The 23521-nt window shown below is 37.5% G+C and overlaps 1 pseudogene; it reads left to right on the top strand.

Annotated features, from left to right (window-relative positions):
* The first annotated feature begins 17233 nt into the window (after window positions 1-17233).
* Window positions 17234-20934, top strand: LOC131858488 (stearoyl-[acyl-carrier-protein] 9-desaturase, chloroplastic-like; annotated as a pseudogene).
* The last annotated feature ends 2587 nt before the right edge of the window (window positions 20935-23521 follow it).

The following is a 23521-nucleotide window of genomic DNA, read 5'->3' as shown; positions in this document are numbered from 1 at the left end:
GACAGAAAAGGTCCTAATTGAACAAGGAGTCATTAAGATATTCAAGGAAAACAAAGATGACTTTAAAGGAAAAGACAAGCCAAGATTTTGGAATAAAAACAAGAACACAGTCAATGATGGTGTTGTTGACGCCAACACAGTGCAACCCAAAGTCATCTTTTCAGGATCAAGTTCTACAAACAATCAAGTGAATACTCAAACAACTTCCAGATCATGAAGGAAGTACACCCCATTGGGAGAACCACTTGAGTCGGTCTTCAAGAAGCTAGTGGCAAACAAGGTAATCACTATTCCAGATTTTCCTCCATATGAACCAAAGGTTAAACCAAATTGGTGGAGCGATGATGAGTATTGTGAATTTCATAAGAGCAAGGGTCATAAGACAAGAAATTGTCATCGACTGAGGAACATCATACAAGATCTCATTGATAGAGGTGACATTGAGATTGAGGGACATTCGTCTAATCAAGAACATGAGATGTTTAAGGAACCATTCCCAAAACATGACAAGGGAAAAGCTAAAGCCACAAAGGATCAAACCAATTATACCAGAGCATCCTATAACTATGATTCAACCATAAATCACATCTTGATGGACAATTATGTCTCTACCATTATCATCAAGGACAAAGCGTCTAAGAATCCTACTCAGAGACCCAAGATTGTCCTAAAAGGTGTTGGATCTTCTTCGGAACCTACCTCTGAATGTCATGTTACAACTCGCCGAAGTAAATTCACTTTGCAAGGTGCTCCAACTAAAAACATTGCTTCCTCATCAACCAAACCTGAGTATGACCTTGTAGAACAGTTAGGGAAGACACCCGCGCTCATTTCAATCCTTGAGCTATTACGCATATCTCCCGCACATAAAGCCATTCTTGACAAAATCTTAAGAGATACTGCTGTTCCTACTGATCTGAATGTGGACCAGTTTCAAGCCATGGTGGGATACCTTTCCATTCCACACTCCCTTACTTTCACAGAAGCCGATGACGCATCTGTAAGTCAGCCACATAATGCACCATTACACATTGAAGCCTTCATACACAAGCATCGAATAAAAAGAGTCCTGATAGATGGAGGAGCAGGTCTAAACATTTGCACATTAAGCACTATCACACAATTGGGATATTCTGATAAAGCTGTGAATTCTACAAATCAAATCACCATTAAGGCATATGATGACGAAGAGCGTTCATCCAAGGGCACAGTCACCTTATCTCTCAGAGTTGGGCCAGTTACAAAGGATGTGGTTTGTCAAGTCCTAGATCTAGATCTCACATACAACATACTCTTGGGACGTCCATGGATTCATGAGATGAGCGCAGTCCCATCTACATATCATCGATGCATCAAGTTTCCTCACAATGGAGTTGAAGTGACCATCAAAGCTGACCCAAATCCATTCATATATTGCAACAATCTGCGACCTAGATCAGAAATAACAATCCCAGTTAACAGAGAAGCTATTCCTTCATCAGCATATGTGGATCCAGAATCATTGACAGCTTCTACATCGAAACAAGCAGAGCTCAAAGAAAAATTCAAGATTAAAGACCCGGGATGTGGTGAGTATATCTTTCATGTTGATCAACTCCCATTATCTCCTAAGGTATTCAGTCAACATGAACAATCTACAAACAATATGCAAGACCAAGGAATTGGGTGTGAACCACCTAGTGTTGTGGCTACTAAGTCTGAATGCAAATCTCCTCTAGTGGTGCAAGCACCTCTTGATATTAATAGTCCTAAGAGTGGTTCCAACGAAGAATCTATTGAGTGTATTGCCAGCCCTCTTGATAACTCACATAGCCTTACCATTTCATCCGCTCATTCCATTTCCACTCCACTTTCAGACTTGGATCAACAAGAATTACAAAAGCCCTTACTAATTGGGGATGAAAAATTAAGCCTTGAAAAGAAAAAACTAAAAGTCAAAACAAAAGAAAAGTCCTTTAGTCCAAATCAAAATCAAAAGCTATTGGACTCTGCAAAAATCAAAGTCAAGGATAAAAATCCTATGAAGCAAAAAGAGCAAGAGTTGATCTCCCCTAATATCAAAATAACTGGGGGCAAAAGTTCTAAAATTTCAAGTCAAAAAGCATACTTGTTGATCCTAAGTCTCCATCATGCTATCCTACTTTCACTTCTTTTCACAATCATAAGCCTTCATAACTCATCCACTTGTTCCACACATCCATCCCCTTTTAGCGATACATCATGGACCTTTAATGGAGCTTCCTTGAAGGACTTTGTTATCAGGGATGCCCAAACTTCTTCAGGTGACACGCATACGGGCCTGTGTAGTCCACACACTAGTAATTCTATCTCAATTCCTTCATCGAGGAAGACATTCACTCGAGCTACACATCATTCAGTCAAGGAACAATGCAGTTACAATCATAAAGTCAAGCCTCGCACATTTGGGGTAGGGGACTTAGTTCTCAGAGAAAATCCTAAAAATCAGCAAGACAAAGAGAAGGGCAAGTTCGAACCAAACTGGCTTGGTCCTTATATCATTACAGCAGCATATGGATCTGGTGCATATCAGCTTTCAACTACAGAAGGTGAACCTTTGGAGGATCCTATCAACGGCATGCACCTTCGCAGGTTCTACACATAGCTCTTCGGAATATCCTAATTCGGAAAATACAAAAAAAAAATAAAAAAATTTATATACAAAAAAATCAAAAATTTCAAAAATACAAAAAAAATTATAAAACAAAAAAATCATTACTTGGTGAAAACCTGGCAAACAGGTGCCTTGTGACACAAAAAACATTGAAAACTCGAAAAAAGTAAAGAGAAATAATTTCGTCCAACGGTGAAAACCACTTCGGTGGCGCCCTGGGCAAGTACCATGGTGAAAACTGGGTCACCGGCGCCATGCGTAGAGACATTGCTCCTCCCTCCTTCGGGATTCTCTTTCATCCCTTCACTTTGCACACACTCACAACCAATTCATTCATCCTAAACTTACCCATTCCCATCATGGCTTGTTATTGATCTACCTAAGATTGGTTCGCCATTCATAATAAACTTCCCTTTTCACACCCCTTTCCATCCATAATAAATCAGATCCTATCTGTGGCTAAGGCAAATCCTACGTCTAGTGATGGGTGTGGATCTGAGAACATCACATGTTTCGAGGAGTACAGTTTCTTCCAGCTTTCTTCAGTCTATTCGCGCACAATCTGCAATAAAGCAACATCTGCATCACAAATCCGCAATAAAGTTCATCTTCTCCACAATAAAGTATCAGTTTCATGGATTCAGTCAGTTTCAGATGAGACACAGCAACAACAATGGGCTTCAACAAATCAAATATTTCAACAGACTCAGACAACATTATGGTTCAGTGCTATCTATCCTTTCTGTGAAAGTAAACATTGTGACCACAATCAAATAAGACCTATACAAGTGACAAGAGACACTAAACTTGAGGACTACAGTGGATGTTGGTGTCGAGTCTTGGTTTTCTTTTGATTTCATCTTTTTTTGGTGACATGTCTTTTAGCTTTTTCAGGATGTCTCTGACTAGAGATTCTATCTCTAGGATGTCTTTGACTAGAAAGGCGAGGATGGGGTATCGTCACCTATTTGTATTTGCTGTCTATGGATTGTCTCTTAGTAATGCTATGACTTGTCCAAGGATATGAGGACACTGTGAGTCTAGTGTGAACTGGGGCATTCCTTGTTTGTGACTGTCTTATCTCCATGCAAACAGGTACAATGACTTTCTGGGTCGAACATATGCCTCGATTGTCATAACCTACTTGCCATAATAAAGCTCAATGATGATAACGCACAAGAAGCTCTTTCACTTTCATATCTTCTGTCTTTCATCCCCCTTTCTTGATTGACTTCCATCATCCTTCTCGAGTCCATGTAGCCTACTATCACATGACTGAGTATAATGACACACCAAAAACATTTGCATTTCATGTAGCTGCACCTGCATTACCACATATAAGCATTTCATACATACATATAGATATCACAATTGCATCACATCCTGCACACAACAACTGTTAGCACAAATTACAATTTACATTTGCATTATCATATTCATCTGCATTACATACATTTGCATCATGCATACACATATAAAACATAAAAGAACAAAAACATGGCATTACATCATATAAATATTTGCATCCATATTATAAGCATCACATAAGAACATCTCATCACATAGGTACACATGCATATAGTTGCCGCAAAGATGAATCATCTCATATATATATATAAAGTGTCATGATAAAATGATGTCAAAATCATATGGCTACAATCACCCACAGGTGTCTACATCATAATACAAAAATGGTACAAAAACTGATACAAAGGGAGCCCCTCTACGGCTATGAAGAACTCCCTCCCTTGGAGCCGCCTGGCCTCGACGGAATCTGAGCCCCTGAAGGACTCGCCCCAGGATCATCCCTCCTGTCCCCTCTATCTGGTGGTGGTGGAGGACCCATAACCCCACCACTCGATGCCTGTCTCCTCCAGCTCCCTCCCGTAGCTGTCGCTGTATGCGATGGTCTATGGAAGCTCCTCGCCCACTGATCTGCTGGCACTGCACCATAGTAGAGGTCTCTCCAGTAGGCAATCTCCTCTCCTACTCGTAGGACATATGCATACCCTGCCCCGGTGTCCTCCGCTACCTGCCTCCCAGCCCTCAGTGCTGTCTAAGCCTCAGTATAGCGCTGGATAGCCTGATCCCGCTCTCACTCAGTATCTCTGAGCTACCTCCTGAGCTGATCCCTCTCCCTCTCCAGCTCCTGGATCTCATCTGCCTGGCCCTGGCAGATCTCCCTCAGATCTAGCAGCTCGGCCTCCACCGGGTCATCCCCCTCTGCCTCTGCCTGTGGCTCACCCTGTACGGGTGCCTGCCCCTGTGCCTGTATCTGTACCTGTACTGGTACCTGTCTCTGTCCCTGTCCCTGTGCCTGTACCTGTCCAGGACCCTGTGCTGCTGGCACCTGTAGTAGAAATCCACCGCGACCCCTCACCACCCTCCCTCCGAGCTGCCACCCTCCTCTCCCCAACTGCTCCCCTCCTCCTCCGTCGGCCTCTGCCCCCATCCCCTCCATCATCATCATCATCCCCACCACCGTCCCCATCTAATGGCTCTCCTGGATCTGTCAACTGTGGGAAGGGATGCTCTGCCCAATATGCTGTATACTCAGCATCCATACTGACATCCTCAATCTCAGGCCACATGTCCCACGGTAGGGGCATCATCTCCACTAGCTGAGTCACTGCCTGATCATATGACAGTAAGGGCCCAAACTGTGCCTGATCCCTGACTATCCGTGCATACCAGCCTGACCCCCGTGGCATCCTCTGAATCCGGCCAAACTGTCGGCTAATCCTGTCCACTAGCTGCCTCTCTAGCACATAGGGCGTCCGCCCAATCAGGTACCTGCTCTGGAAGGTGTAAGGGAGCTCAGCTGCGTCATCCTCCCACTGCTCGCAACCCAGATATGGTCTCCATATGACCACATCGATATCATCTATCACTCGCCGCCAATACTCTAGCCTGCCAATCCGTGGCTGCGATGTGATCATATCATACAAATGTACAAATCTGCGTCCATAACCCCTGCCCCTGAAGTGTATCAGTCGGGTAACCGACAGATGCTCATAGGCCCATACCTATAGCAAGGTGACCCCGCAGCCCAATCCTACTGATCCATGGTAGACGAACTGATGAAGCTCATAATACAAGTGGGCCAACACACATGGTCCCCAGGCATATCTGGTGTGCTGTGTGACCAGCGTCTCCAGTGCTCCTCCCCAGCCCACAGCTAACCCCTGTGTTGCCCTGTCTAGACACAGGAACCCACTGATAGCTCCTCCAATCACTGCTGGCAATGCTAACCCGGTGGCTGTCATGGTGTCCCATGCCATGTGTCCTGCCCTCATCTCCAGTCCAGGGTCCTGGAACACCCGTCTCAATGCCTCTCTGTCTCCATCTCAATCGTATGGGATCAGCTCCCCATCAATCGATATCCGTAGAATCCGGTATACATCCTCCAGGGTGACTATCATCTCACCCATCGGTAAATGGAAAGTGCACGTCTCAGAGTGCCATCTCTCCGCAAGCGCAGTCAGCAAACCCATGTTTGCCCGAAACTCAAGCACATATAGTACATGTCTCAAGCCCATCTCCTCGATGGTAGCTCTGTCCTCAAACGACAACTCAGGTCGCAATCTCTGCGTGGATGGGAATCTCTCCCGTGACTCTAGCATAGGCAAATACTCCTGCAGTCAAGCAAATCAATCATGTTAGTCATAGTGGCATTCACTGTTCATCACAAAATGCTACTTTTTATCTAAATGCATTTAGCTATCTATCCTAGTGACACTCACTGTTCATCACAAAGTGTTGCTATTTATCCTAGTGGTACTCCCTGTTCATCACAAAGTACTACGTGTGTGACATTCCCTGTTCATCACAAAGTGTTACTCACATTTGCACTCCCTGTTCATCACAAAGTGCTGCTCATACTCTAGTACTCCCTGTTCATCACAAAGTACTCTATCTTGGTACTCACTGTTCATCACAAAGTGCCTAGATCTATCCTAGTCTTCTTAGAGGACTTGCTTGAGTGTATCCTCTCAGCAGCTTATCCAATCGACAACATATGTTCATCACAGAACTGCCGATTTGACCTAGAAGATGCAAATTCATACTTTTCAAACGCAAACGCGCTTAAATGACATAAACATGCTTTCAGACTACACAGACGCCCCTGAAAAACACAGACATGCCTTCTTGACACAGACGTGCCTATGCTCTGCACAGACACGTCTGGGAGACACAGACGTGCCTTCTTGGCACAAACGTGCCTGCACATCACAGACGCGGCCACATTTAACACAGACGCGGGTTCAAACGTAGACGTGCCTGGCACAACCACAGACGCGCCTAGCGAACACAGACGCGCTTGGCACCAACGCAGAAGTGCCTAGACATTTTTGACACTTTTTGGACCCTAGTCTAAGCGCATTTATTACCCTATTCGACATGCATTAATGACAAAATTAAATGCGTCAAAGTACGAGGAGGTTTGGTGGTACTTACCGGCTCTCCTGCCTCTGCTGGCCTCTGAAATCGGTGAATGCGGTTGAATCTGTGAGTGAAAGCCATCGCTGCTGACTGCTCCTGCTCTATTCTCGCTCTGCAATATGCTCTCGTGGACGTGTAGATGACAATGAGGATGTATTTTCCCCCGTGGTCTATCTTATAGACTACCCCTAGCCTTCGTTTCCCGAGTCAGTCTTCTTTATCCCGTGACTTTGTCACTTTATCCGATCAGTCCATTCTAGCCTTTCTTTCTTATCGAGAGATTGTCTGCAATCTTTTTCAGACATTTTTTCATCCAATCTCTTGAGGGGGCATATCATTCCCATCCTGGGGCAACTCTGTATCAGTTCATCTTATCTTCTTTGAAACAACGCGACAAGCCGCATTGTCTCAAAGAGGGGCAAAATGTAGACACCCAAAATTGTCATGTCTAATTAAATAAATATTTTATTTATTTAATTATCTAAGCTTCATTCTTCTATTAATTAAATAAATCTTTATTTATTTAATTAATTCATTTATCCTCTTCTAGCCTTATTTCTCATTTAAATAAATACATTTATTTATTTAAATTATCCTTTGCCTAAATTAAATAAATATTTTTATTTATTTAATTGATCCCTATTATTCTATTAATTAAATAAATCTTTATTTATTTAATTAATTCATTAGCCTTTTCTACCCATGACACATGTCTTTCATCTCTTAATTCATACACTACCTACCCCTTTCATTATTTTATTATTTCGTTTACCTACCCTCTAATCATAGCCGACCTCCTTTTACACCTCTCAATCTTATCCCTCCATTTCATATTGTGTCTTCTATATAAGGAGATGCTTTCTTCATTATCAAACCCCAATGAAAGATTTTAAGGACTTGACTACACTACGATCCTACTAGCAACCACATTCCGTTCTTTGTTGAGCTCTTGTGCATATAAAATTTGAGAGCAAATATATCAAGCAAGATCAATGGAGATAGGAAGAATGGAGATTAAAACCCTATTGGACATGTGATGGTATAATCTTTGTGATTTCATTTGATTTGCATTGTCTTAGGTAATCTTCATATGTTATGGTGGATCTTTGTTGATTGTTAGGCTAGGGTTTTGTGGTTGAATTCATTTAGCCTTTCAATATCGTTATTATTGTTATCCATTTTCACCATACACAATATAAATAAGGCAAAAGGGGATCCCTTTGGCGAAATCCATTAGAAACACCAAAGAGCTCAGAGGGTGCACTATGAATGAGAATAGAGAAAGAGGAAGAGGTCACATAACTCACAACCTATTTGATTCACTCACTACTAAACCTACAAGCCACTAGAACCTTATGTGAAAATTCTAGTTTACCCAATCATAAGCTTTTGAAATGTCAAGATTAATAAACATAACCTTCTCTTTGGAGGTTTCCATGGAGTAAATAACCTTAGTTGCAAACACAACCCCATCCAGAATTTGTCTACCAGCAACAAAACCCCCTCGCTCCTCTGAAATCAGAGCTCTAAGCCACAACTTGAGTCTCTTAGCTATCAACTTAGTAATTATTTTATAAACCACATTACGTAGGGCTATAGGTTTGAAGAGGTACAAAGAGTCAACTCCCTCTCTTTTAGTGATAAGGGAAAGGAACATAGCATTCATGGCTTTCAACATCTATTTATTTCTCTATAATTCCACAACCACCTTTAGAAGGTCCAATTTGATAATTTCCTAAAACTCCCAATAAAACTCAATTGGAAAACCATTTAGTCTAGAGGATTTCCCTTTTTTCATCTAAAACTCAATCCTTTCTAATTCATCTAGAGTAATGGGTTTGGGTATAAGCATGGAGTTGTGTCACTCTTTGGGCCAACTGAGGTTAGTTCGGCCAAACTGAGTTCAACCGGACTACCCCAGGCCACGTGTCGCCACGTGACGCCAAAATGGTGCCGGGAGTCCGATCGGACTCAGTTTGGCCGAACTCCCTTAGTTCAGATGAGTCCATTAAAAAAAATTCAATTTTTTTTTCTATAGTTTGAAATAAGGCTAGTGCAGCTGGACTGAGTTCGATCGGACTAGCCTATGTGTCATGTGTTGTGGCACAAAAAGGTGAAAAACTCTGTATTTCCGAAACTTTTCTATTTTGCTCAATTTTTCTTTGAGCAGAATATTTGTTTACAAAAATTGAAAAATACCCTTTTGTAGAGCTCAAAGTCACGAATCTAGACATATTGTTTTTTTAGTATTTTGATTAATTTTTAAATTTTTATTTATTAAACATTGCGAGTAGCTTTTTAAAGTTAAAAAGAGGCTGATTAGAAATTAAATTTTTTTTTTTTCACTAGATGAGAGAATATTTTTGAAAAGGTTTTTTTTTTTGGTTAATGATAAATTTAGTAGTCAAAAGGTGACGCCAAATGAAAACTTTCAAATTTAGCTATGTTGGACTTCACAATATTATAATGAGAAAAATATACATCAATTTTTTTTTTTTTAACACTGCATATATATGAAACAAAAAAAAATAAGTCTGTTTTCATTTTTTTTGGTGACGCCAACTAGAACCCTTGAGTTTCAGCATTTTTCAGTAATGAAAAATCTATCTTTGAATTTATGAAAAAAAATATCAGTTTTTTTCGTATTTAAAAAAAAATAACATACATAAATTTCATTCATATTTCTACATTTGATCAGTTTACATCATTTCAAAATTCAATTTAGAAATGTCACTTTTATGCGATCAAAGTTAAACAATTTTAGTTGTGTTGACCGGTTCCTTTATAAAAGTGTGACACAATATTGTGCTTTTACCCGTTTGTTTAAAGCATCATTCATCTCATGGGAAACCAAATAGGGTATTCATTCCAGAATAAGATCCTCTTCCTCCCAAGACAAGGGTATTCTCAATAAATGGAGTGGAATAGAATTGATTGATCTCTCTCAAAATCATCCTAAAAGAAGAGAGATTATTCCCTTCAGATGACCTGAGAGAGGTAGTGAGGTTCTCTTACCTCCCATCCCTAACAAAAGTTTGGAAAAATAAAGTGTTTCTAATCCGTTATTGTACCTAGTCAATACGAGACAACTACTTCTAGAATATTTCTTCATGCAACTCACATTCCTCCAAATCTTTCACCGCTGCTACTTCTATTAAGAAGGATTCCTCTATTAATGCCTAATCCTAGATCTAATGAGTGATAACATCTAGAAAAGAATTTGCATCTACTTTAGCCTTGAAAACATTGTCTATTCCATCTTTTCAGCCTATACTTAACATATTGAAGACTCTTAGTAAAGGAAAACATATATATGTCCCATATGTAGGGTCTCCTTTGGACCTCCAATTAGCTATAAACTCCTGTAGAGAAGAAATTTGAAGCCACATAAGTTATAATTTGAAAGAAGGATATTTAGAGGTTCTAAAGAAAGTAGTTGGAAGTTCAATTGGCAAATGATCTGAGCCTTTCTAATCAAGAATCTCAAAGATGGTAGTCCAACTATCTTCAACCCAAAAATTAGACACCAAGAATCTATCTAACTTCTCAGAGATAGCATCAATGCCCCACCTTCTATTATTTCAAGTGAACATACCATTAGATGGTTTTATGTCAATGAATTTCAAAAGTTCTATATTATCCTTTACGAGCATAGAAGAGGGGTCAAGAATGACAATACCTCCCTACTTTTCATTCATATTTAAAATAATATTGAATTACCTTGCAATAATTCAAGGCAAGTGAGGGGAAAGGGATCTAACCATCCTAATATGAGACCAAAGAAGAGATATCCATGGGATATTAGTAAGAGAATATATATTAGTGAGGAGATTAACTTTACTAGATTCCAAACTTGAGGCAACCATAGTCAATGAAGATTTGCTAGAAATCCACCACAAAGGAGTTAATTTTCTTGTATCTTAAAGACAAGCCACTCCACCTAAATTTCCTTGTGCCTCAATGCATTGACATTGGCCTCTAGCCCAGATCTTGGACTTCAAGCTCAACATACCTTCAACAAATAGCTTAGTCTCCTAGATAAAGATAAAGTATGGAGAACGATAATGAATCGAATCTTGAATAGCCTTTTGTTTAGGGATGCTATTCATATCCATTATATTCAATGAGAGAACTATCATTTTTGGGATGGAGAGAAATGGGAATCAATGGTTTTCATTGAGCTAGACTCAACCAATGTCTTTCCAATTAGTTTTATTTTTTCTTGATATTTCTTCCTACCCACTTTAGGAAGCTTCTCAGGAGCCCCCTTTCTGATAATTTTTTTCTTGTAAACCCAATGAAATTAGGGTTCCCTTACTTTTACTAGCCTTATGAGGGGCTTTCTTGAGATTGGCCACTGAGGTAGCTCTATCTGGACAATCTTTCACCTCTTTGCTCCCACTTGTTTCTGACTCTCCCAATGTCAACAAGGGGAATATATCTATATCCATATGAGCATCTAGCCCTCCAACCTATGAATCAACAAGAAGAATATTGTCCTTCTCAGACATTGTTTGTTATATACCTATTGATTTGATACTAATAGGCATCCCTATAAGAACCTCATTTACTTAGTCTAGAGATTCTAGTGCATCAAATCTACTAAACATCTCATCAATATGTCTATCCTTCAAATTTCTCTTCTTTCCTCTTCCCTTGTTTTAGGCTTTGACTGGGATACAACTCTCTTTATCTTCCATCATAGGAGCTTTGTCTTTATTTTTTTTAGGTGGTGGATGGGAAGGCCCATTACTTGTAGGCCCTGCACAATTATATTTAGGACACGTTTGTTGTAAATGACCATATTCATGATAGATTTGACAATGAAAATGAAGGGTTTCAAAATCAATATGTTGGATCCATGAGGTGGATCCTAATTGAATTTTCATAGAATTTGGTAATGGTTTACTTTAATCAATTTCAATACAAACATAAGCATAATTAATTACCTTTTTATCCATAGTTTGTTGTGAGGAACTTACTGGTTTTCCAAGTAGCAATGCAATCAAATGTAAAATATCACGCAGGTCCAAAATTCTAGTGGGAACGATAGGAGTTGCACCCAAACACAAACTCTTGAAGGAAGCTATTTCGTAGGGTTGAAACCAACATGCCATGACTTAATGAAAAGCCCAACTTGATTGCAAAAATATGTCCCCCCTTCAAAGGCTTTGTTTCTATCCGAAATGCATGAAAAAACAACTTGAAAATAAATTTTAGCAAGCATCATAACCTCCATTTCCCCCTTTGGTTTCCAAGTGCAATGAGCCCATGATTAAAGAAAAAGAAGTGAAACACGAATACCGATGAACTTACAAATAAAGGTGTGATAGGGAAATTAATTAGCATCTTTCTCTATAGTATTTGGTTGAATCACAAGCACAAGCCTATGATCACTCCTAGCAAGGTATTCATTCACCTTTGAGGGTCAATAACCACTATTTTGAGAAGCATTCCCCTTGGCACTAACATTATGCATCCCAACACTAGAATTTAATTGCATGATAGGGGAGGAAGGACCCCCTAACATCACATCTTTAAAAGGAGAGATCTTATTCATCATGGCACCTCCATGCATAGCCATGCAACCCAATGAAAGAAAAAGAAAAAATCAGAAATCTCTACACACTAGGCTTGGACCAAAACCCCACCATTGACGGAAAAATCCTCAAAAACAACACCTAAGAAAAAAGAATCAAATTTTACAAGCTAAAGATGACAACTTGAACAACCTCCAAGCTACATAAAGCTAAAAAAAGTCATGCAAAGCCTTGGAAAAAAACTCACACACCCTATTATGCAACCTGCTCCCCCCCACACACCTTCAAATAACCCCATATATCTGATCCAAACATGAGTAAAAGGGTGCAAAGGATCTCCTAAGGAGATGCAACCTTAGCACAAGCCAAACAACCTCCCCATAATGTAAAACTTCATCATTTTCTCCTTGAGATTTAAATATAATGTTAGTTTAAATATTGAATAATTGATAGTATAGATAATTAATTTAGAATAACACTTTGAGTACGAATATTGATAATTCTAATAGGATGAAATTTTATGACTAAGATGAGGTCCAAAGTACTAATGGGTGGATAGAAATTGAGTTAAAAATAAACAGGAAAGGGGTGCACCTAACATTATAAATGAGATATGTTGCTAAAATAGTTAATGTTTAAGTTCATCCTAGTGAATTAACTTATATAATTGCTAAAGATGTTGTATAGTTTGAGACAAGAGGATATGACTACAATAGATTATACTAAATAATACTTCAAGTTGAGAATCAAAGAAATTTATCATGATGAAGGCCTAAAGAAGGTGGAAAACTACATAAATGGTTTGAGAGGACCGATTTAAGAGAGTTGATTATGTTGAATACTTTGTGCTAGGTATTTTTATTTTGCATAAGGATGGGAATTATTGATAAACGTAAAGAGAAAAATTATAGATATTAACCTGATTTTGAAGAAGAAATTATAACAAAATCTCTATCACTCCTACTGCTTATTGATATTTGATATAATTTTATATTAGAGCATATGAGATAATAACATATATAAGAGACAACAATAAAAATAAAATGCAATCATAATAATGCAAATAAGTGGATAAGAGATATTGAATAATATTAAATATATAATACCAATCTATGAGGAATCTTATAGAGCTATACACATTGATGTATAAACGAAGGACAAATATATTGAGAAATAAATATATGATATTAATATATTAGCCTATTGACAAATAGGGAAAGCGTACCAGTAGTTGATATAGCTAACTTCGTGCATCCATAGATCCTAAATAGTACATTGGATTTTGATCATTTTTTTTTGTTGTCTCTCTATGTGACTTAACTTCTTATAGCTATTGTTCTACATTTTGGGTAGTAACGCCGCATGCTGTGGGATCTGTGATGCATGCAAGGGTAAAAAGTACACATTTCAAAGTGTTTCCTAATACCTACTTAAAGATGCCCCAATAACCATGCACTTAAAATTTCCAATACTTATGCACAAATGACCTAGTATTTGTGCACAAATGCCCCAGTAGTTGTGCACAAATATACCAATTGTGGATAAAAAAAGCTAAAAAGTGAGCAGCTATTGGTACATGTGGACTTTATTAATGGACTTTTAGTTATCATTTTTTTGGTTTCTGTAAAGTTAATAATTGAAAGGTTCAATGAAAAATGGTAATTGAAACATAGAAGTGCTCTTCCATTACATAAATAAATAAAATGATAAAAGATTGGAGAAATCATCTATGGAAGAAAGAAGAAACATATGTGTAAGCAAGTTGGTGACCCCTTTCCTCACACCATGCCATGTGTTGAAATTATCTTTTAAATAAAATGATAAAAGATTGGAGAAATCATCTATGGAAGAAAGAAGAAACACATGTGTAAGAAAGTTGGTGACTCCTTTCCCCACACCATACCATGTGTTGAAATCAACTTTTGAATAAAATGATAAAAGATTGGAGCAATCATCTGTGGAAGAAAGAATAAACATACATGTAAGAAAGTTGGTGACCCCTTTCCCTGCACCATACCATGTGTTGAAAATAGATTTTGAATAAAATGATAAAAGATTGGAGCAATCATCTATGGAAGAAAGAAGAAACATATGTGTAAGCAAGTTGGTGACCTCTTTCTCCACACCATACCATGTGTTGAAATCAAATTTTGAATGATCTCCACCTTGCCATCATATGCAACACCAAACTCGCCCACTCACTCTCACCTTGCCATTTGAGCAACTCACGACCCTTGTAAGTGTACAATGATATACAAATTTACACATTGGTACACTACCCATCCATTAATGGGAGAGGACATGTGTGGGATGGCGCTAAGAAAGTTATGCGTGTGTTCATTGCAGTGTTAGAGAAGAGTCTAATTAGAGATAGGACAACACTAACCTTATGTCTACCAATGACATTTGCTAAAAAAATTCTAAAGCCTTTTCAACAAATTCATTTTGTGAGAATCCTGCAACCATGACAGTCCATGGGGGGCCATTTCTAGGAGGCGATCTTATTATTATTGAAGCCATATCCTTGTGATATAGAGTAAGACCCACTTTAAGAATTCTATTTGTCTTGGGTCAACAATTCTTCAATTTTCTAATGTGATGTATTTGATTATCAAGGAAGTTGACAAAAGTAAAAATCATTATCACATACGTGAAGTTCATGAACAAGTGCTTCATTCCATGAAAAGTTGTGGTGGCAATAAAATCATTAGAAATTGACTAGAGTTGATATATGATAGAAGACAAAACTTTAGCGTTAACGTGAATGAAAATCTCTTTCACGGTAGAAAACTATGTAACACTCTATTGACATGTATCTAGATTTAAGTTCAATTTATGATTGTGTTCTTTAGAATGATCTTTGTTGACTATAGACAATTAATGATATTTATTATAAAATTTGAAAAGGCATTTCATCTTTATTTATTGGGTGGAGAAAGATATTCTAAACATTATGTGTTGGTACTATATGGAAAGTTTGTGTATTCATAATTAGATTATTATATGATTATGATTTTAAACTCTAAACTTTATAAATAATATATTTTAAATTACCCTTTAATTAAGTAAATGGACTTTAAGTCTTTATGAGTTCTTACTATTTTCTATAACTCATGTGAGTTTAATGTGTTACATTTGTTTCCAAAAACTATAAGATATTTGAATAGTATAATATGGTTATATCGATTAGCAAGAATGTAAATCTTTTAAATAATATGTTTTAGATAAATGTTCTTCTACCTAATAATGTCATCATGATGAAATGATATTGATACAAGAGTTTACTTGGAAATAAAAAATTGATGTAGAAATCTAAAGTTGACTTAGAAATCAAGAAATTAATTTGGAGAAGTTTTTTAACTTAAAAAATATCAATTGACCTAAATTGTCTTATGAGTATAAAATTATGGAAATGACTATTTTCCATTCAAAATAGTATAATTGTAAAAACACAAATTCCTATAACACAATTGTTTTTCAGTTGATTTTTTGCTGTAAAATAGTATTGAAAAAACAAATTAAAAAAATCAAACCAATAAAAATCGTTTAAAAATCCATTATGATTTATAAATTTTATATTTTGATCAAATACTATTTTATATAAAGAATAGAGAGCTCTTAAAATAATGACTGATTATTTAATAGTATCAATGATATGTGTAAGATTGTGAGGATACGTTGGTATTGCGTATTTTTTTCATATAAAAACACTCAAACTTTTATTGGAATCTTCAGTGCATTAAGCTGAGCAGTAAAATGGTATAGAGGAATTTCTTCGAAAGCTTCGTTGGAGTCTCGTGTGACTTAATTACAGTTATAGTGCTTGGTTTCCGTTAGATATTGACACAACATATATTTGTTTAATGCCTGTCAGTTTATCTTAAGTTTTAGATCTTTACTCTAGACCAACTTAAAACTGAAAAATAATAAAAATGGAAAAAATGATAAGAGAATATAACCTCGCAAAGAAGCTGTGATAATGCAAAGCGTTTTTGACGAGTGAGAATTGATCATGGAGGCACTAAAGCTAAAAGCCTTGACCCTTTTAGTGTTGGTTCCTAACATATGTATTGTGTATGTCTAATCAGGTGAGAAATGCGTACAGTTTTAAATCATACATATTAATCAGTATATTCAGTTAAGAGGATGTTAGTTAATTTTGAACGTTTAACACTTTTAAATCTAAAAATGTATTTTTAGTGTGACCACATTCATTAAGCAACATATTAAGCTTAGAAAATGTCATTCAATTCTGAGTATTTAACACTTTTAAGTTTAGAAGTATAAACTTACTGTCAAAAAATGCAAACAGTAATGTACTCTGTTGTTATTGAGAATTAATGGTGCTACTTGCAGAGAAATCCATTGCAATTCTTACGATATGCAACATTGAGGAGTAATGTGGTGAGGAAAAAATGGTGGTCAGGAAAGCATGATTTAGAAGTCCAAACTAATTCTATAACTACTTCTAATGGAAAAGTTGTTTGTACTGGTTTTTGCTGTTTTCGGTGTGATATTTTCTGTGAAATGGCATCTGCATCTGTTGTGAAATGCATTGTGAGCCCTAAATATCTAGCTTCTGAGGCCTTTATCCATGACATTAAAGAGTTACGGGAGCGGTCCCTTGAACTGTAAGATGACTATTTAGTTTGTCTGGTGGAAGATATGATTACAGAGGAAGCATTGCCGACTTATCAGACTATGCTTAACACTTTAGATGGATTGCGGGATGAGAGTGGTGCCAGTCCCACATCCTGGGCTGTGTGGACTCGTATGTGGACAGCCGAAGAGAACAGACACGGTGATCTTCTCAATAAGTATCTTTCTTTGTATGGCCGTGTGGACATGAGACAGATTGAAAACACCATACAGTACCTCATAGGATCAGGAATGGTAAGCATTCATCATCATTCTAATATTATTCACTGATCTTTGCAAACATATACTGAAAGCTATTGTAATTGTTGAATTTGATGTTGGTGGCAATTAGATATTAAAAGCTGTATTAATACAGTTTATATGATTATAATTTTTGTTCTTTTGTGCAGGTTTTTGTTTGCATCAATGTTTTGGATCACATTCAGTGATTCATCATTAGAGTTCTCTTATCTTGGTGATAGATCAAAGAGCTATTACAACTCTCTCATTCTGATGACGGATCATTGAGTTGAACTATATCAGAATGAGAAAGTTGTAGATGAGTCATTGAATGTAATCGGCATCATCATTGAGTGTGGTCTAAAAGATTGATGCAAACAAAAGCCTATACAATAGAATCCAAAAATTAAACAACAATTTTTAAAAATTTTAAAACTGTAAAAATTAATCTTTTTTAAGATTAATTTTTTCATTTACCCTATTTGAGACCTTAGTGAGGTAATATAGATATATTAACGTAATGTATTTTGACTTGGATTCTCTGTAGAATCCCCGCAAAGAAAATAGTCCCTTCCTTTGCTTTTTGTACACATCTTTCCAGGAGAGGGCAACGTTCATGTCACAGTCCCTTCCTTTGCTTTTTGTACACATCTTTCCAGGAGAGGGCAACGTTCATGTCACATGGCAATACTGCAAGATTCGCCAAAGATAATGGTAATCTCAAACTAGCTCAAATATGTGGAACTATTGCTGCAGATGAGAAGCGCCAGGAGACTGCATATACTAAAATAGTTGAAAAGTTGTTTGAGATTGTTCCTAACGATACGGTCATAGCTTTTGAGGACATGATGCAAAAGAAGATTACTATGCCTGGCCATTTGATGTATGATGGGTAGGATGCTAACTTGTTTGAGCACTTTTCAGTTGTTGCACAGAGGTTAGGGGTATACACAGCAAGGGACTATGCGGATATCATGGAATTCTTGGTGAAGAGATGGAATGTGGAGAAACTAGAAGGCCTTTCAGCCGAGGGAAGGAAGGCTCAGGATTATGTATGCAAATTGCCGCCTTATATCAAGTTTAGAAACACTCCAAACCCTGGAGTAATTCCCTAAACCTCTTTCCTACTAACTTGGTTCCAAGACAATCGCTCACCCAAGGCCTACCTACATACTAATGAGATCAAATTCACATGTAGTTCTACTCTCCTAATCTTTCAAGGAACATAAATATAGGCACCTATACTTAGGGTTTGATAACGACACAAGTAACCTTCCTCCTAAAAGAGAAATAGACTAAAGAATAATATAAGAGAAAAATCATAAAAGGGTTTAAGACAATAATGTAATAGATCACTATTTACCAATACCATTTCCAAAATAAAGTCGCAACTCACAAATTCTATTGATTAATAACAAACCACCAAAATTCTAGAATATAATTTTATATTCTAACAAGGTTTTGTTAAATGTCTCCCAATGATTAATAATACTTTTAATAGTATGCACAAGGTAACCCATTCAGGTTCATATAAAACTTTTCCTAAAGTATTTCTATCCAAGTAAATCAAGATCTCAAATTAAACTTGATACAATTAATTGAACTTGAACATCCAAAGATCCCTTAGAGACTTGTCTCATTAACATAGAACATCGAGTTTAATACTCATCAACAATAAATTCTCAAGTTGTATGCACATACATATTGTGATAACTTCATAAAACTCATAATTCTTATGAAACCAAAGTAATTGTAGGTTCAAGTCTCTACGTGAACCTAGTTTGATAAACATAGAGTTGACTAAATCTCTACAACCCCTTTCAAATTTTCCACTAGGCATGAAAAGATACATTTATTAAATATAATAAATTTTAATTATCTATCATCCCATACAAATTCATATAAAATACAGTGTTGAATATGTATATATTTAGCTCAATTAGGTTATGTAGGAGCATCTCGGGCACAAGAGAAATTCGCATCATTGTGCATCTTTTTTTTTAAATTTTCGTTGGAGGCATTTTTGTTTTAGTTGCATTTTTGGGTTTGATCTTAGCGTTGGCTTGGTTTGGAGTTAGTGTTTGCAAAAGTAGTTCAAATTTCAAGCAACTCGATGAGATGAAAAAAATGCTCTCTCTGATTCAAGTAAGTCCTAATGATGTGATGTAGGAGCATCTCTGGTCGTTGAGTAATCTTGCATTAACCAAAAAAAATATATTTATTTTTTAGTTATTCTTGTTCTGTGTTGCAGTTACTGTGTTACTTCCAGAATTCTCCGGTAGTTCATTTTCCGTTGTGGATCAGATTCTTGGATTCCAGGTGTGTTCTTATTCCTTATTCTAGATTGTGAGTTCATTTGAACTCTTTTCTAGCAAGTTATTGCTTCCGGATTGGCTGTTTCTTGGTTCCAGAGCAATTTTTGAGCTTAACGACTAGTTGGAGATTTCTTCTCTTGCAAAGAGATTTATCGACTTGTAGATCTAATTGGCACCATGTACGATGTTCCTAGGCCCTTAACCAACCTTCTTGGGTGGTCCGCACTTCGTTATTATCTCTGGTGGAGGTGATCTTCACACTTTGGGTTTGACCTATCTTACACATTTCATTTTCCTATCTTTGGAGAATGCTATCTTTTGTGGCTAACTTGGATGTGTTCCATATGCTATTTATATTGTTGTAATTGATCCTTTGGAGAGTAGAGAAATATAGTATGAATATGAATTCATGTTATGTAATTTGGATACCTCTTGGGGGTCCGGATGGATTGCAATTTGGAATGTAAGTTGTTCTAGGCCTATTAGCTTGTATGTAAATAGGATGTTGCCGACTGATTTATAGTGAATCTATGATGTTGCAGATGTTTGAATCAAAATTTTCTCTATGTTTTGTTGTTGCTTCCATTGTGTTACTCTTACTACATGATCTGGATTGTTCCCTTTGAGGACCCTCTGGATTATTGCTGCACCAACTGGTATCAGAGCTGGTTGCGAACCTTGAGGCATTCCTTTGGGTGAACAGATCGCTGATTTGAGGCAGGTTGCAAGTGTGTTCAATAGATCACCGATGAAGAGGCAATTGAAACTTGTAGTTATATCGTCGAGCTGAGGAAGTTGAATCGAAGTAAAGGAGAAGATGCCGCCAAGAAGGATGAACCCTCGAAGGGTAGAGCAAATGATGGAGGATTTTAGAAATGAGATGAGGAATGAGATCCGAAATGCATTGGCTAGTTTACGGAGGAATCTAGAATCAGAGGATGAGTATGAAGAGGTTGGAGAGGAACTGGAGGTGGAAGAGGTTGAAGGACCAAAAGATGAAAGGGAAGAAATATTCCTTAGAGTGGTGACACAAGTGAGTAAAGTTCACAAAGTGGAGGTTTCTAACTTTTCAAGTACGTTAAATCCAAAAGACCTAATAGACTGGATTAGAGAATTGGAGGACTAATTTGAGTTTGAGGATATCAGAGATCTGTAGAGGGTTAGGTTAGCACAAACTAAGTTGAAAGGGCATGCTACTTTATGGTGGAAAGAGTTGCAGAGAGATAGAGTGGAGAATGGTGAGATGAAAATCACTTGGTGGAGACATATGGCTGCAAGATTGAAGGCTAAATTCATTCTGGGAGACTATGAGTTGGAATTGTTTAAGAAGTTTCAGAACTTGAAGCAGAGGAACATGAGTGTGAAAGAGTATACTGAGGAATTCTACAAGGTGATGATCAGATTTGGACATAGAGAGATGGATAGAGAGAAGGTGGCTAGATACATAAATGGACTTGGATTTAACATTCAAGATGAGATGAGTATGCTGAAGATTTCTACAATGGAGAAGGGTTACCAATATTATTTGAAAGCCGAAGATAAAGTGAAAAGAAGACAACATAATAACCCTAAGGGAAGAGATAGATATGCAGTGAATAGAGGGTAGATGAGTGGTAGTATGGAGAAGCCGACTACTGAAGATGAGTCAAGATCTAAATGGAGTAAAGAACCTAATCAAAAGACACAAAGAAAAGGGAATGGTAGTAGCAACATGGAATTCATGGGCAAATGTTTCAAGTGTGGAGAAATCGGGAACACATCTTATGAGTGTTCCTTGAGGACTAATAAAGGGATGGCAAGAAATTTCATAGCACGTGAGGAACCAAATACTGGAGCTGCAGATGAGAGTATGATAGCACCAAAGCAGGGAGAATCCCTTATGTTTAGAAGAGTCTTGGTGGAGCAAAGCAAAGAAGAAACCAGATCTACACAAAGGAAGGATCTTTTCCAGACTGTATGCAAATCAAGAGGTAAGTGTTGTAAGGTTATTGTGGATATTGGAAGTGCTGAAAATTTGGTATCAGAGGAGATGGTAGGGAAGCTTGGTTTAAAGAGGCTTGAGCATCCTTGTCCTTACAAGGTGAGTTGGTTAAAATATGATCAAGTGGTAGAGGTGAGAGAGAAGTGCTTGGTGAATTTTAATAGTGGGTCTTTCAAAGATAAAGTCTTGTGTGATGTTGTGTCTATGAGTGCTTATCATGTTTTGCTGGGTAGATCTTGACAATATGATAGAGGAGCTATCTATGATTGTACAAGAAACCTAATCACTATTGAGAAGGATGGAAACAAGTTTACTTTGGCTTCTTTGAAGGAGAAAGAGAAGGAAGTGAAGAACTTGAGTCTTGTGAAGATTTGAAGTGTTGAGAAGAAGGATACAAAGGTTATACGGATGATGGCATTGATTAGAAGAAGGATCTTGTGGATGGGTCTGTTAGCAAGATGGTACCAGATGACAGTGAAGTTAGATGTGGTAGTGGATAAGAGGAGTTCTGGTGGAAGGAATAAATCAGATCTGCGGAGGAAAGAGAGTGGTAATAAGAGATAGTGTGTAGGTATGAATCAAAGAAAAAGGGGAGAAGAGGAAAAGAAGTTGGGAAATTCAACTGAGTTACTGGAAGGGGTAAAGAAGAAGAACTTTGCAGATTTAGAAGACATTTGGATCAGAAATGAGCATGGGGTCTATATTCCAAATCCTTTTCGATGTTCAAGATTTTCCTCTCATGGAACATCTTTTTCCACTTGGGGTGTCTGATGCAGGAGCATCCCCAGTCATTGAGCAATCTTGCATCAACCAATTTTTTTTTTTCCAATTGTTCGTGTTTTGTGTTACTTCCAAAATTCTCTGGTAGTTGTTCATTTTTTGTTGTGGATCAAATTATTGGCTTCCAGGTGTGTTCCTTTTCCTTTTCCTATATTTCCAATTCATTTGGACTCTTTTCCGACAAGTTATTGCTTCCGGATTGGCTGTTTCTTGCTTTCAGAGCAGTTTTTGAGCTTAACAACTAGTTGGAGATTTCTTCTCTTGCGGAGCGATTTCTTGACTTGCGGATCTAATTGGCACCACATATAATTTTTCTAGGCCCTTGAATGACCTTCCTAGGTGGTCCACACTTTGTTATTATCTTTGGTGGAGGCGATCTTCACGCTTTGGGTCCGACCTATCTTAAACGTTCATTTTCCTGTCTTTGGAGAATGCGATATTTTGTGGCCAACCCAAATGTGTCTTGGATGCTATTTATATTGTTATAATTGGTCCTTAAGAGAGTACCAAAATATGGGATGAATATGAATTCATGTTATGTAATTTGGATACCTCTTGGGGGTCCGGATGGATTGCAATCTGGAATGTAAGATGTTTTAGGCCTGTTAGCCTGTATGTACACTAGATGTTGCCGGTGGATTTATAGTGAATCTATGATGTTGTAGATGTTTGAATCAACATTTTATCTATGTTTTGTTTTTCTTCTATTGTGTTACTCTTTTTGCATGATCTAGACTGTTCTCTTTGAGGACCCTCTGGATTATGGCTACACCATGATGGCACTAGGTGTTTGTTTGCTCGGTAAGACTTCACCGAACTCTCATCGATTAGAGTATTCTTGTCGATGTCATCATTTGATCGAAGTGACTCTTCTAAGCTCATCCTGAAGTTCATAGGTCTCTCCAATGGTTTTTTTTCTAATGCTCAACACTTACCAGGTTGTCGTAGTGAC

This window comes from Cryptomeria japonica, chromosome 9 (genome assembly GCF_030272615.1).
Source record: "Cryptomeria japonica chromosome 9, Sugi_1.0, whole genome shotgun sequence".
NCBI classification, from domain to species: Eukaryota; Viridiplantae; Streptophyta; class Pinopsida; order Cupressales; family Cupressaceae; genus Cryptomeria; species Cryptomeria japonica.
This window is presented reverse-complemented; position numbering and strand designations above follow the sequence as displayed.